Source organism: Cibotium barometz, chromosome 66 (genome assembly GCF_041138505.1).
Source record: "Cibotium barometz isolate CiBa-2024 chromosome 66, ASM4113850v1, whole genome shotgun sequence".
In the NCBI taxonomy this organism is placed as follows: Eukaryota; Viridiplantae; Streptophyta; class Polypodiopsida; order Cyatheales; family Cibotiaceae; genus Cibotium; species Cibotium barometz.
Window position 1 is genome coordinate 1894277 of NC_141111.1, and position 16155 is coordinate 1910431.

Sequence of the window (16155 nt, forward strand, 5' to 3'; positions counted from 1 at the left end):
CCCCCTAATCCCAAAGAGGAATTGTGCAAGGATGACAATGAGTAAGTTGATGCTCAAAATGGGGAAATCATGGCTTTGTCACGGAATCATCTAGCTTGCTTAGCTACCCATAGAATCATCTATCAAAAGCACCTAGGCGTGTACCCATAGGTGTGTCACATTCTCCAACACTAGAATTATAATTTTCCTATAGGTCTATATCCTTATGGGTGTAAAATACCTAGTAGAATCCCCCCCAAGGAATTGACTTGCTTGAGATGTGGGAAACTAGTTTGTAACCACTCATGAAGCTAACATTTCTATTTCACTTTGTCAGCTATATCCTATACTATTGCCATCTTCTCGCAAGTTGTAAAATTAGTACTTTTTCATCCTATGTCCTATAGGATTCTACCTGCTCATGATCTTTTGCATCCATGTGATGAACAAAAAAGATGTCACGAGTTAGACCCTTCCCAAATCCTACTATAATCACCTCACTCTGAAGAGAATTCCCCTAATCATGTAAACAACATGTGGCAAGATGGAAAAGAACATAAGAAAAACTAACCATGATCCCACTCTACAAGCTCTAGCATTAATGATAGTTAACACACACATAGGGTGCCAAGAAAGGAATTTTTAAAGCTAGGCTTAGCTTTGATACCACTAGTGGTGGTTTCCAACTATAGAGCATCCACGTGTCTAGCATACATGGGGTGGCCACGGTCATAGTTGATGGCACCACCACGCACAATGTGTGCTTGGCCCATAAAAAACTACCAAATATTTCCATGCAAATGTCCCACCTCCCATGCCTCGATTTTGGCCCATAATGTTAGGATATTGTGTCTACGTTTAACTTAGTCCACCTACTCTATGATTATTGTAGGATTATGGTCCACTTAGCATGTAGCCTATTTGATAGTGTGCCAAATCTTACCTAAGTCAAACATTTAGCCTCTTAGGTCCCCATCTCTTGTGAAGGCACCACCCAGGTTACTTAAGCATGGGTATTCCTTACAATCAAGATCATCCAATCATGCACTAGATGGTGCCTCAAAATTATAATATGAGACTAGATCATTGATATCTAACATCTCCTCCCCCATAGAGTTAGTTCACGTGTGGTTGATGCTAAGTGTTAACGCATTTTGGGGTTAACAAAAGTGGTCACTATAATTCTACATCAAATAGCAAAGACAGAAACACCAAAAGCATGTATAATCAATCTATGAAGCAATGGTGTCCAAATCTACCACTTGGATGGGTGCCTCGACGGAATACTTAAGGGTATTCTTGCTCTAAGAGTGTGTGGCAACAAGGTAGAAAGAATTCCCTGTGAATGTACTTTACAAATGTATTATGAGATTTAGCATTTTATAAGCAATAGGCCTTTTATGAGCTTTGGGCACCCGATCGACCGTAGTTTAAGTGTGTGTGAACACTTATGGCCTTGTATATAAGTCACTTTCTCTTGTAATACCATATACTCTCTCATTGTGTAATTGAGTATTGCTCTTGCTAAATTACCTTCTCTAATGCATGCTAGTAAGTGTGTATGAGTGATTTAAGGTGAGAGGAGGGACGAGGACCTATAGCCCAATGTGACATTATGATAATTCTCGCGAGGGACAAATATGGAAACTATTAAACACGGAGGTATGGAGCTCTTGAAGCGGTGTGCTTGATCTCGGCCATTGGAAAGATCCCTCGTCGATGGTTGTAGCTCACAAAGGTAAGCTCTTGTGATTGTGTTTCTAGGAGTGACTGAACAGGCCTCAAGGGGGGTCACTCATAAATATGTAAGTGTAGCACGTGGGTTCAATAGAAGGAGTTTTTAAATTAATGTTTTTACACATTTTTTACATACAGAAGGGTACCACTTAAAGAGGGTATTTACAGATTGAATAGACAAAGGGTGTGTTTTATTCATAAAAAATTTACAGATAAGGAGTTTTTAAATTAGGCCTTGAACACACTTGATATGGAGGATTTACATATAGTGAACCCCTTGAGGAATGGGCTACAATCCTTTGACTTTTTCCATTGTTTGTTCTCTAAATCTGTGCATAAGTTATTGTTTATTCTCTAAATCTGTGCATAAGTTATTGCCCAAACTCTCTAGTAGTGGATTTTCACAAAAAAGAAGCGGTTTTGATAAAGGTTTGTGTGAGTTTTGGTGATTTTTTTCTCTTTTTGTGTATAAAATAATGCTTGGTAGCGTAATTTTGGTTTGATTTATTGTTTCGATCTCTTATAGAGTAGTTTTTAGTGTTCATATAGCATGCATATTTCATCTATTAGGTTTATTGCATCATTCACATCAACTAATATGCATTAGAATGCATATTAGTTGACTTTTTGCTCTCTTTAAAAGTTTAACATAAAGCTATTTTTTGCGATTTAGAGTGTTGTTCGCTTAACCCACGAAAAATTTTCCAACCAACCCAAAACTTTTTATTTTCATTAATTTTCCTTAATGGACTAGTTTTTGATTAATGAGGCGATGAATGATTTTTAAGAATATAAAAAAAAAGGATTTTTCATGTCCAGTTTGATCATTTGGGTAGTCAAAATTGATGTTTTTGAGTATTTTGAGTGTGTTTCGATGCATCAAAACATCCAATTACACAAATTACTCCATCGATTTGAAGGTTTTTGCTCTCTTTTCCTCATTTCATATAAGAAAAAAGAGCAATAAATCCAATTATAATTAATCTTAAATTAGTGATTTGATGACACCTTAAATCATGCACATGGTTTAGAAATCACATAAGCAATCTAATGATATGCTTGGTTATGTTAATTAATTCACAACAATTAAAAGATTAATTTGAGCCTAAGGATTTGAGCACATTAATCTAATGATGTGCTTGGTTATGTTAACTAATTCATAATTAAAGATTAATTTGAGCCTAAGGATTAGCCACAAAGGGGGAAAATTAGCAAGGGTGTTAATGCTTGATTAATTCTTAAGCATAATTTTCATAACTCATTAGAGTTAATTAAAGTGGGATTAGTTGGTTTGACTCTTTTCTTTTTTGGAATGTATTCATGTATTCAGGGCGTGTGTAAGAGGGAAAAAAATGGGAATGTGCCATAAGCTTTAAAGATGGTGTAAGTGAGATGCTGATTTTTCTCACCCACCCTTTTTTGAGATCCACTCTTGGGGAAAAAAAACACCATATCTACACAACCTGAATTTAAAAAACCATTATAAAAACCCTAGGAAAAAATGTTGAAATGTCAAGCTCGTATACAGCTGGAGGATAGCACATGGGTGCTGACAGAGTGACAGTATGGTAGATAGATATCGTGTGGTGTGTTTATGACCGCGTCCAGCTGGTCATGTGTGTGTGGACATTACATTAGGTTTACTTTGTAGTGTGGACATAACACTATGTTGTGTTCCTTTTGTGTGTGTGAGAGAGATGGTGACTATGGCTTCTCTCCTTCTTTATGATTGATGGATATGGATTAGGGTTTGCTTCTCTTGTGTGTGTTTCATCCTGCTTCTGTTTTTTATCATGGTATCAGAGCCAAGAGCTCATTAGCTGTGTTGTGAGAGTGAGTGAGAGAAGAGGAAAGAAGAAGAAAAAGCTGTGAAGGAAGCCATTGGAGCTTGGAGCAAAGGAGAAGCTGTGGAGCACACATCGGCATCAGATCTGAGAGCTAAGGACCATTGGTGAGTGTAGCAAGACCCCCTCTGCGGATTGCAGGTATCAAAGAGCAAGTTCAGTGAAGATTGAAGTGCATAAAGCAAGCAGAAAATTTCTGGTTTTGAAGCTTTCATGGAAAGCTTGTGAAGGAATGTATTTTGTCAAATGTATTGGGACAAATACAAAGGAAACACAGAGGTTCTCATGTATTGTGAAAGGGCACATGTATTAGCAACACTGGAGCAAACCATTGCATGAAACATTGATGTATTTCAGAAGATTTGTGAAAGAAAAATTCTGTTTTTTTAACTCCTGCAAACCAGAGAATATATGCCCCGTGGAGGATCAATTGTGGCAATTCTACTCAAAATTGGAGCTAGCCCTTTATACCCATGATAGATTAGGTCATTTCTAAGAGACCTATCAACTCAATTGTGATAACCCCTCTTCCCTAGAGCTTCAGGAGCAGGCGGCGCATAAAGAAGCAGATACTTGGATAGTTTGCAATGATTAATGTCTAATTCACTCATTTGGACACCAAATTGGATGCTTTAAAGCTTGGAGTACTTAGCAAAAGTGTGATAGAGAGCTAGATAACATTTGGGGCAGCTCACTTGATGTATTTGGAGCTCATTGAACTCAATTAGCAGAGGTTTGCAGGTTTGCAAAAAGTCTGTCCAGAAACAGAGCAATTTTAATCAAGGCATTAATCCTTGTCTATATCAAATTGGCCTAATTCCTTTGGTACAAGTAGAGTCCTATGAGTTGCTAAACTTTTGATTCAAAAAGTTTTGGATTTGGATAAGATTTGAAGGAGATAAAGCATTTTTAGTGAGAGGTGGTACCTGACAGATGCAGAAAAAAGCAAACCAGGGAGCTACAAAAATTGGTGGTTCTCATTCACCTTGAAGAATTTGATCAAACCCTTCTAGGATATGTTGGAGCAATGTATTGGGAAGCCAATTCAAGTTGAATCATTGAATTTGGACAAGATTTGAAGGATTTAGAGCATAATCTTGACTGGTTTACTGGCGAGAAATTACTGGCGAGAAAAAAACCAGAAATTTTTTTGTGAAGGAGTATCATTTGGTTTCAACTTTGATCGAGTGTACATTGTTGATACATCATTGTGGGATGTTAATGCACACAATTTGCAAGCATTTGATGTGATTTGGAGAGATTTGAAGCTTTAGAGGTCCGGCATACAACTTGTCAAAGGGGTACATCTACTATATTTTTTGCAACAATGGGAGATGGTCCGATACAGATTGTTGAGAGAAGCTTGATCGCACTAACTTTCAAGTGTGGAAGTTTTGAATGAAGAGTTTTTTGAAAGGAAAAGGTTTATGGAGTCTCATCTCGGAGGAAGACCCGGAGCCATACCTACCTCCTCAACCAAATAATGCTCAGTTACTGGCTCACAAGCAATGGGTAGAGCGATCTTCAAAGGTGTTGCATTATTTTTCCATATGTGTAACAGATGCCTTGCTTATTCACATCCAAGATGCAGATACACCGAAAGAAGCATGGGGTATATTGTGCCGAATGTATGAGACAGACACTGGTGCAAGGAAGATTCAACTAAAGCAACAGATTCACAGTGTAACACGAAGGAATCGGAGTATACATGAGTATGTTCAGGAAATCAAGGGTTATGCAGATTCCTTGTCATCAATCCATGCCCCAATGGATGATGATGATTTGGTTGCTCTCACATTGCGTGGTTTAGGCAAAGAATACAAATCTTTTGACACTTCCATCTCAGTAAGGTTGGGAGGAATGCCAGACTTTAATGAGCTTGTGTCATTGCTCATTGTGGAAGAATTGAAGCTTGGCCTTGGTGGTATGAGTGTTACAGGTGGTGCATCCTCGTCAAGCAATGATGAACATGCAAGGAATCAGGCTTTTTACTCATCTAGAGGCTTTCGAGGCAGGGGGAGATTTACCCCTCGAGGCCGTGGAGGACGTGGTTGGAATGACAGGTCTACTCCACCACAATCAAATCAGAATTTTCAGAATTCACAGTCATCATTTGGATCACGTGGAGGTCGTGGATTTCAATCCCATAGGGGGAGATTTGGAACAGGTGCTCGTGGTAGAGGACGATGGCAAGGTTCTCAACAAAATTTGAATGGGATTGAATGTCACTATTGTGGCAAACTTGGACATATGGCAAAAGATTGTTACAAAAAGCAGAATGATATGAGGAATGGAAGACCACAACATGGAAATTATGCATCTACTAGTAACAATGATGGGAGTTCAAATCACCTTTTTGCAATGAAGCACATTATGGGGACAATGGATTCTTAGAATGCAGGAGATGAGTCATGGTATATGGATTCAGGTGCCTCAAACCACATGACATGTCATGGGGAGTGGTTTGAGAAGATGCAACCATTGGATACAAATGGTTATGTGGTCACAGGAGATGATACTCAGCATCTTATAACACATGTTGGCAGTGTGCCTTTGAGGATGCATGATGGAAATGTGAAGAATATGTCAGAAGTGTTATATGTACCATCCATCACAAAGAATTTGGCATCAGTAGGCCAAATGGTTGAGCAGGGATTACAAGTAAGATTCAATGAGAATGGTTGTTTTGTGGAAGACTTTAAGCATGGCTGTAGATTGATTGCCAAGGGCAAGAAGGAAGGAAGGTTGTTCAAATTGGATGCAGGCATACCAGAATTGAGCTCAGCCATGTTTTCAAAGAGCAATGGGATTGTGCAGGACATTGACATGTGGCACAAGAGGATTGGACATGTCAATATACAGAGATTAAAGAACATGCAAACAAGAGGCATTGTCAGTGGTGGATTGCCTCGATTTAAATATGATGGACATATGCATGTTTGTGAAGCCTGTCAGTTTGGAAAGCAGGCAAGGTTGAGGTTTCCTAGAGAAGGAAATATGAGTAATAGACCACTTGAGATAGTGCACAGTGATGTATGGGGCCCATCACAAAACCCATCTATCAAAGGAAGTCTATACTATGTGACATTTATAGATGACTTCAGCAGGATGACATGGCTATATTTTTTGAGAGAGAAGAGTGAAGTGCTGGAAAAATTCATGGATTTCAAAGCTCTTGTAGAAAAACAATATGGCTGTTGGATTAAGTGTGAGAACAGATGGAGGTGGTGAATACACCTCAAAAGCTTTTGAGCATTTCTTGCGGAAGCATGGGATAAGGAGACAGTTGACATGTAGGTATACACCTCAGCAGAATGGTGTGGCTGAGAGAAAGAATCGAGTCATATGTGAAGTGGCAAGGGCAATGCTCAATGAAAAGAGCATGCCAGATTACTATTGGGCAGAAGCATGTGCTACTGTAGTGTATATCCTGAACAAAACACCTACAGCAGCCATTCATGGAAGCACGCCAGAGATGCGGCTTACAGGTTACAGGCCAGACATTGGACATCTCAAAGTCTTTGGATGTGTAGCTTATGTCCACGTGCCTGATGAAAGAAGACGGAAGTTGGATCCTAAGGCAGAGAAATGTGTATTTGTTGGATATGCACAGGATCGAAAGGCCTACAAATGTTATAACCCTCAAACTAGACAAGTAGTCATCTCACGTGATGTGGTGTTTGTGATGAGCTTGCTAGTTGGTACAAAGCAAGAGATGAGGGAGTCATTGACACACTTGAGGCTAATGTGCCTGTGAACTTGCCATCACAAGCAAGTTCTAGTTCTACTACTATGTCTGGGCCAGCACAGCAGAAGCTGAGAGTAGCAGTGTACGTCCATGGTCAGGACGTTTGAGGCATGAGAGTGTGAGCACTGGCTATGGATAAAGGCAAGAAGAAAGTTGAAGGAATTGGGATCACAGGCTATGAGTCCTCTAGTTCAGAAAGTTTGGATGAGGAGCTCGGAATACCTGTTTTACGCACACCTGGTGCTAGGCAGGACAGATATGTACCACCACATGCTCGAGTTACAGGTATACAGAGTGACCCGCATGCATTGCGGAGATCCCAGAGAGAGTCAGATATCCAGTTGAAAGATTGACATATAGAGATTTTGCTATGCATTATGCATACATGACATCTATGGTAAAGCATGTGGAGCCTACATGCTATACAGAGGCTATTGGAGAGCATGTATGGGAGAAAGCCATGGATGAAGAGATGGATGATTTGGACAAAAATGATACATGGGAATTGGCTGAGTTACCTCAAGGAAAGAATGCAATTGGTTGCAAATGGGTGTATAAGGTAAAGTGCAAGTCGGATGGCAGCCTAGAGAGACATAAGGCAAGGCTGGTCGCTAAAGGATATGCACAAACTTATGGTCTGGATTATGATGAAACTTTCAGCCCAGTGGCTAAGATGGCTACTGTGAGGTCTATCATTGCACTAGCAGCACAAAAAGGTTGGGCTTTACATCAAATGGATGTAAAAAATGCTTTCTTGAATGGTGAACTACAAGAAGAGGTGTACATGGAACAGCCAGAAGGATATGTACATCCAAAATATCCGACCTTTGTTTGCAGGTTAAAGAAAGCAATCTATGGTTTGAAGCAAGCACCTCGTGCTTGGAGTGACAAGATCAGCAGATATCTTGTCAGTATTGGATTTGTGGTTGGCAATGCAGACTCTTCACTTTATGTGAAGAAGACACATGATGGTATCGTGATGATAGTCATTTATGTTGATGATTTGATTATCACAGGTGATTGTGGGAAAGGCATTGATGAGGTTAAAGCCTCTTTATGCAAAGAGTTTGATAATTAAGACCTTGGTGATTTAAGGTTCTTTCTTGGCATTGAGGTGATTAGAACAAGCAAGGGTATATGGTTGGTGCAAAGGCAATATGCACTTGACATGCTGGCAAAGTATGGTATGACAGCATGCAAACCAATGTTGACACCATTAGAGCAAAACATGAAGCTTAGGGCTGATTTGGGTGATGAGCTTGATGATATCACCATGTACAGGAAAATGGTTGGTAGCCTTATCTACATGACCATTACGAGGCCAGATCTCAGTTATGCAGTTGGTTTGGTAAGTCAGTTTATGCAGAGTCCTCGTAAACCTCACTTGGATGCTGTGAGACGTATTCTGAGATACGTCAAAACTACCATGCATTATGGTCTTTTCTATGAGGCAGGAAAAGACATGCATGTCTATGGATATACAGATGCAGATTGGGCCGGTAGTGCATATGACAGGAGGTCTACCAGTGGCTATGTTTTCAGCCTTGGTAGTGGAGCTGTGAGTTGGAGCAGTAAAAAGCAACCTACAGTTACTTTATCTACCACAGAGGCAGAGTATCGTGGAGCAGCCCATAGCTGCATGTGAGGCTATGTGGTTGAAGAAGTTGCTAGATGATGTCAGGTTACAGAGTGATATGAGAGTTGTCATTCATTGTGACAACATGAGTAGTATTCAGCTTGCTAGCAACCCAGTTTATCATGCCAGGACCAAACATATTGAGGTCCACTATCATTTCATCAGAGAGAAGGTGCTAGATGGGCATGTTGATTTGACATATGTGCAGACAGATGAGCAGGTTGCAGATATCTTTACCAAAGCACTTGGTAAGGATAAGTTCGAGTATTTTCGTACTAGATTGGGAGTCCTAGAGATGGACATGTCGAGCTTGAGGGGGAGTGTTGAAATGTCAAGCTCGTATACAGCTGGAGGATAGCACATGGGTGCTGACAGAGTGACAGTATGGTAGATAGATATCGTGTGGTGTGTTTATGACCGCGTCCAGCTGGTCATGTGTGTGTGGACATTACATTAGGTTTACTTTGTAGTGTGGACATAACACTATGTTGTGTTCCTTTTGTGTGTGTGAGAGAGATGGTGACTATGGCTTCTCTCCTTCTTTATGATTGATGGATATGGATTAGGGTTTGCTTCTCTTGTGTGTGTTTCATCCTGCTTCTGTTTTTTTATCAAAAAACTGACTTTATCTCTCTAGAATTCACCCCTACGTTTCTCTCTCTAGAATTTGGGAATATGCCATAAGCTTTAAAGAGGGTGTAAGTGAGATGCTGACTTTTCTCACCCACCCATTTTTGAGATCCACTCTTGGGAAAACAAAAAAAAAAACACCCTATCCACACAACCCGAATTTAAAAAACCATTATAAAAACTCGAGGGAAAAAAATATGACTTTATCTCTCTAGAATTCACCCCTAAGTTTATCTCTCTAGAAGTTATTCACGTCGAGAGATAATCAAACCTTAAAAATGTGATTTTCTCTCTGTAGGATTCACGCATGAGCTTCTCTATCTAAAAGTTATTCACATTGAGCGATAATCACGCCTTTAAAATATCTAGATATTCACTTTGACAATGGCATGAAAAACCAAGATCCACATGTGAAAACCTCCAATTTTTCACGATTGTGAAAAACTAAAAAAAAGAAGATATTCATGCAATGAAAAACTCAAAGTTTTTCATGCGTGAAAAGCCAAGGGGGTAGGGGGGAAAATACAAAAAATTGAGATATGCTATGTGAAATTGAGTTTTTTATGCGTGAAAAGGGAGGGTAGGGAAAAAAGTGACCCTATATGCGCAAGCCTATATCTCCCAAATCTTGAGGTCGGTGACGTATTCTAGTGCTCATCTTCAAGCTCTTTCTAGGATCTTTAAATCTTTTCTTGAGTGGACTAAGCATATTTTCATTGTTTTTGCCTCCAACCAACCCTTGCAAAAGCTGACATGGAAATTGAGGCAAAAGATTGTGCTAAAATTAGCAAAACAATAATCTTGTGAACATCGTTTAGTTTACCGTTTGAGACCAAAGGTAAGAATTTTGATAGGGTCAAGGAGCAAAGTTGTAGTACTCCAAAAATACTACAGCTCTCTCAAATTCTTTTTCTAGCACATTGGAAAGAGGGATGCAAAAATTGAAAGGCATTTTTACATTTTCTAGAAAAAAATTCATGATTTTATAGTGATGGGAAACAGGTTTTGAGACCACCTCTACCATCTAGGAAACTACTGGCATGTGCACTTTTCAAAAAAATATTTCTAAAGAGGGTGTTCACATGCCCTAGCACCTAAGAGGAAATTCATGTAAACAGACCCTAATGGACCTTTGTATATGGATAAGGGGTAGACTAAGTATATAAAGGTTAGTTAAGGCTACAAGGAAACCAAAAGACAAAAACAAAAAACAAAAGTACAAAAAAAAGGAGAACAGTGGCCGTTAATGGCTAGGGGTTAAATGTGCCGATATTGGAACTTACACTTGAAACCTACTAGCCCTTAAGGCCCATGCCTCACTACAACCCCCAATCACCAATCCTCACAACATCTAGATGTCCAAACTCTAGCAATATTAAACAATCTAGGAAGGGGGTTTGCATAAGGATTGCATAGTGTTTTAACCAAAGAAGGACTTGCACATGACCCAAAGGAGTCATTTAGACTATTGTCCATATAAATTTTTGAGCTCATTGGAAAATATGATGGATCTACTAATCCTATTCAATTCATGCATATGTTTGAGCAGCGATGTAAAGAATTTGAAAATCTAGATTACCCTACCAAGGTGCATGCACTTAATCTATGCTTAGTGGGCAAGGCTAATAGACGTTTTCATCACATTGATGCCTGTGATTAAGGCAAATTTAAGAACTTAGAAGACTACCTTTACCTATAGACTCTTGAGACAAGGTCATAGGTGGAGTGTTGCAATAGAGCTCTACGCAACAGAGAGCAGAGACCTAAAGAAAGCGTTCGAGATTATATATTATGCATGAAATGAAAATCCTAAACTCACAATGTGAGGAGTGAGAACATCAATGATGCACAAATGAAGCGAAGTTTCCTATGGGATTAAAGAAAAACACTTTAAATAATTTGATCATAGTCTCAAATCTAGATCTCTAGATTCCTTTTATTAATGTTGTAAAGAAGAAATCCATTTAAACGAGAACAATATGATGGAAGATACCATTGATATGAATTGTTCCTCATCTACACCAGTCAAAACAAGGAGTAAAGAGACTTTCGATATCCATGATGTCCATTGTGGAATTCTATAATACCTTGCTTGAGAGATTTCAAAGTCACTATAACAAGAAAGAGGATGCATTAGATTATCAGCAACCCTCACGATCTCTTTCTGTTTATAGACGAATTGTGTTGTACACATTGTAGGCACCACCATCCTATTTCACATTACATCTATAATAATCCAATCTTTCTATACTGCAATCATTTTAAGGCTTTTGGTCATGATATCTCACACTATATATATGCACATGTAATAAGTGCAAAACAATCACCTCAGAACCAAGGAGTCCCATGCACATATTTAGTCTCCTCAAACAAAAATAAGACTAGAGATAGAAATTGCTAAGAAAGAAGTTAGACCGACACTACAATGCTTCTATTCTTGTGAACCACACAAGGTTGTTGAGTGCCTAGTGTGGGATGAATTTGTACTACTCCTAATGCCGCACAACCCATGTGTGAATGATGTGTCATCGTGATCACATTCTCATAGTTTTCTCGAGAAATTACTGCAAGAGTTAGTATTCAACTAAGAATGATATTGACAGAACTAGAGAGTTTGCAATGACATCTCATTTTAGATTTGCAATGGGAGATAAAATTTCATCTTATGATGATGTAACCTCCATCATTGCACCCCTCCAATATAATCATGACTTATATTGGGATCTAAAAGCCTACATAGAAGGGTATCCTAATGACGTACATGAACCTTCAAGTTTTTCACAAGATTGCCGTAGAAAAACTCTTTGGGAATATATTTGGGAAAGAAGATTCAATTATTCCATCTCAAAATGATTAGGAAACTGAAACTAAAGACATCCATGATTACATTTAAGGAGCGTATCAAAGTTTGGAAAAGAGCACTGATTAGTCCTGTTAACCACAATTTGGTTAACATTACTATTTTTTTGATCCAAAGTGGAGTTGTACTTCATGTAACACATTTTTATGTAAAATGGTGCTACGTGCTTCCTATAAAAGATATGGGATGACATTACTCCTATTTTTGATCCAAAGTGCGGTTGCACTTCATGTAACACATTTTTATGTAAATGGCGCTAAAAGCGCTTCATGTAAAAGATATGGGATGACCGAGCTTACATATGTAATGCTGGCCATGAGCTAGAAAGCCTAAGTGTACATAAAGCTGGATAATTAGTTTTGTCCCCCCAATTGTCAAATGGGTGGTTGGCCAATGTAAAAAGTGAGCTCTTGTATATATAAGTGACTTGTAGAAATATGAAAGTATACAATCCCATTATCACATTTGAGTTTTCTCTTCTCTCTTGCTTTCTTGGACACTTGACCATGTTAGGTTGTGAGTGAATTCCTATTCCTTCGCAAATGAACATCCATTCCTCCCTGGGTGAACAATCGTTCCCTAAACAAGCCCATGACTGTTCTCCTATGAGAATTCAAATGCCTATTTACCCTACTACTCATGGCCGCACTCTTTCAAAATCGAACGTCCATTCCTCTCTAAGAGAACGTTTGTTCCTTAACCTATCCATGGCTTCTCCTATCCCACTTACAAACGTCCACTGGTAAAAATCTTCATGTTCTAGATCATGACTATACACCTTTGCGCAACACACTCATGCACCTATGCTCATGAATATTGGTGCAAAATAATCCATTGTTTGATGATGTTGAACCCTCTTACGTGCAATCTCTTGCTAGATCCAACCCACTGGAATCACTGCATGGAACCAAACGATATTGGTCTTTCGATAGCACTAGTGGGAGTGAAGAGCACTTGAGCACATGACAAACCACCCTTGACTTAGAGGCTAGTAGACCAATTAGAGGCTAGTAGACCAAACACCCGATGCATGGACAAACCATCATCTCGAGATCAAGCACTAAGATCCCCTACACATTAACAAAGGATTATGGCCTCAAGACTAAGGAATTTCCCTTGAAAATGTATAATCATAAGAACCTCATCCCCAAGAAATAAGCATGGACCACCAACCGGAGAGAACCATCACACCCCCGATAGACCCAAGACCAAAGGTGGGGCTGAGTCTAGATAAGATAGTCCAACCTAATCTAATAGTTTGGGGAGAACCCATACCAAAACTAGGCCCAGGTAAAGAACTAGCCAACCCACGACCGAAAACTTCATATCAAGTAGAGAGACTCCACCCATAGCACCCCAGGCCAATAAACAACACCCATGTACAGTAATTACCCACCTCGAGGAGTATATCTTGGATACTATATAGATCCCTAAGGAGCACACCGCTGGGACATAATCCATAGATGGGATATTACCCTCCGAGCTTTGCTTTCCTATCTACCATACCTCCACCTACACCAGCTTTGGTTGCAGCAGGGTTGACCCCTAAAATATTGAGATTAGCAATGGACATAGGGAGGGGGTAGCTTCAGGGATTGTACCACCAGTACCCATGCATATGATGCCAATGCCAAGACCAGAGAGGTCCAAATCGATCCACATCTCCAAAATTATTACCAAATTTGATGGATTAGATTTGTGAAGCATTTGGCCATGTGGAAGATCAGGTTAAGGTAAGAACCTTTGGCCTCACACTTGATGGTAAAGCGGGTCAGTGGTTTCGATCACTAAAAATGCCATCTTTGATGCCTTGAGATAGGCCTTCAAAGTAGGATATTTGAGACAAGGAACTCGATGGAGTCCTATTAATAACTAGCTGCATAATGTGAGGCAAGAGGAAGGAGAATCCATCTAAGCCTACATCAACTAGGTGGGATATCTTCACTCTCGTTGTAATGATCGAGAGACAAGTTCTCTGAAGAAAGACTGATTGGTTGATTCCTAGAGGGACTTGAAGATGTGGCCTTTCATAACTCCCTACATGCAATCCCTTGCTAGATCCCACCCATCGATCAACATTGCATGGAGCCAGATAGTATTGGCCTTTGATAGTACTAGTGGGAGTGAAGAGCACTTGAGCACAGGACAAACCACCCTTGACTTAGAGGCTGGTAGATCGAGCACCCAATGCATGGATAGACCATTCTCCTGAGAGCAAGCACGAGGATCCTTTACACATTCATAAAGGAGTCTTGCCTCGAGACTAAGGAATTTTATCCTAGGAAACTTGCAATTATAAGAACCTTACCCCCAAGAAACAAGAATGGACTATCACAACCAGAGAGAACCATCACAATCCGATAGACCCAAGATTGGAGGTGGGGCTAGGTTGATATAACCTAGCCTAACCTGATCCAGTAGCTTGGGGAGCTATATCAATTACCGTGTCGATGAATTTGTTTCAAGAGCCGAGACCAAAACCACGCCTAGGTAGAGAATCAACTAACACATGCATGGAAACTTCATATCAAGGAGGATAGAGACTCCACCTACACATGTATAGTAATTACCCAACTCGAGTAGTATATCCCAAATATTATACGGATCCCTCTGCTGGGACATGATCCACCCACGGATGGGATTTACCCTTTGGGCTTTGCTTTCCCATCTACCATACCTCCACCTGCACCATCTCCACCAGTAGGGTTGACCCCTGAAATGTTGAGATTAGTAATGGAAATATGGAGGGGGTAGCTTCGGGGATTATACCACTAGTACCCATGCAACCGATGCCAATGCCGAGACCAGAGAGTACCAAACCGGTCCACATCTTGACACTTATTATCAAATTTGATGGATCAAGGGATCCCATTCCTTGTTTTGAGATGTTTAATCAAATTTATGAAGCATTTGGCCATGTGAAAGATCAGGTTAAGGCGAGCACCTTTGGCCTCACACTTGATGGTAAAGTGGGTCAGTGGATTTAATCATTGAAAAATAGAAGACAAGGCCACTTGAAGCCTTAAGAGAGACCTTCAAAGTAGGGTATTCGAGACAAGGAACTCAATGGAGTCCTGTCATTGAGTTTCATAATATGAGGCAAGAGGAAGGAGAATCCATCGGAGACTACATCAATGGGGGGTGAGATATCTTCACTCTCGCTCTCTAATGATAGAGATAAGCTCTATTAAGAAAGATTGATCGGTTGACTCCTAGAGGGATTTGAAGATATGGACTTGTATAATTCCTTATATGCTCATGGACACACCTCCTTTGAGCAGTGTTGTCGAAGTGCCATGGACTTTGAAGATAGTCTCAAGGGAACTTGCTCTTGAGAATTACATTTAGGCACTTCTAAATCTTCTTTTAAAACCACTAGCATGAAACCTGAGGGCAACAAATAGATTAGTTAGCAACTGCGTATTGATGCAACAAATGACCCAATAATGGAGAATGGGTCAAGGCAGGCCGGCCAACCTCATCTTTACCCAAAGAGAGAATTAGTGTGGTGCTTGATTTGCTGAGCAAACCACACTAGTACGGAATGTCCACAAGCTAAATCTCTACTACGCTTACTACCAAGGATGGAGGCTTTACTAGCGCTTGCACATCGCAATGCACCTCAACCTGGCCATGAAGTGGCCCAACAAGGTATTCTCAGGGTACTTGACATACCCTTGCCACACAACCTCCTTTACCTCGACGAGTGACCTAAGCTCAC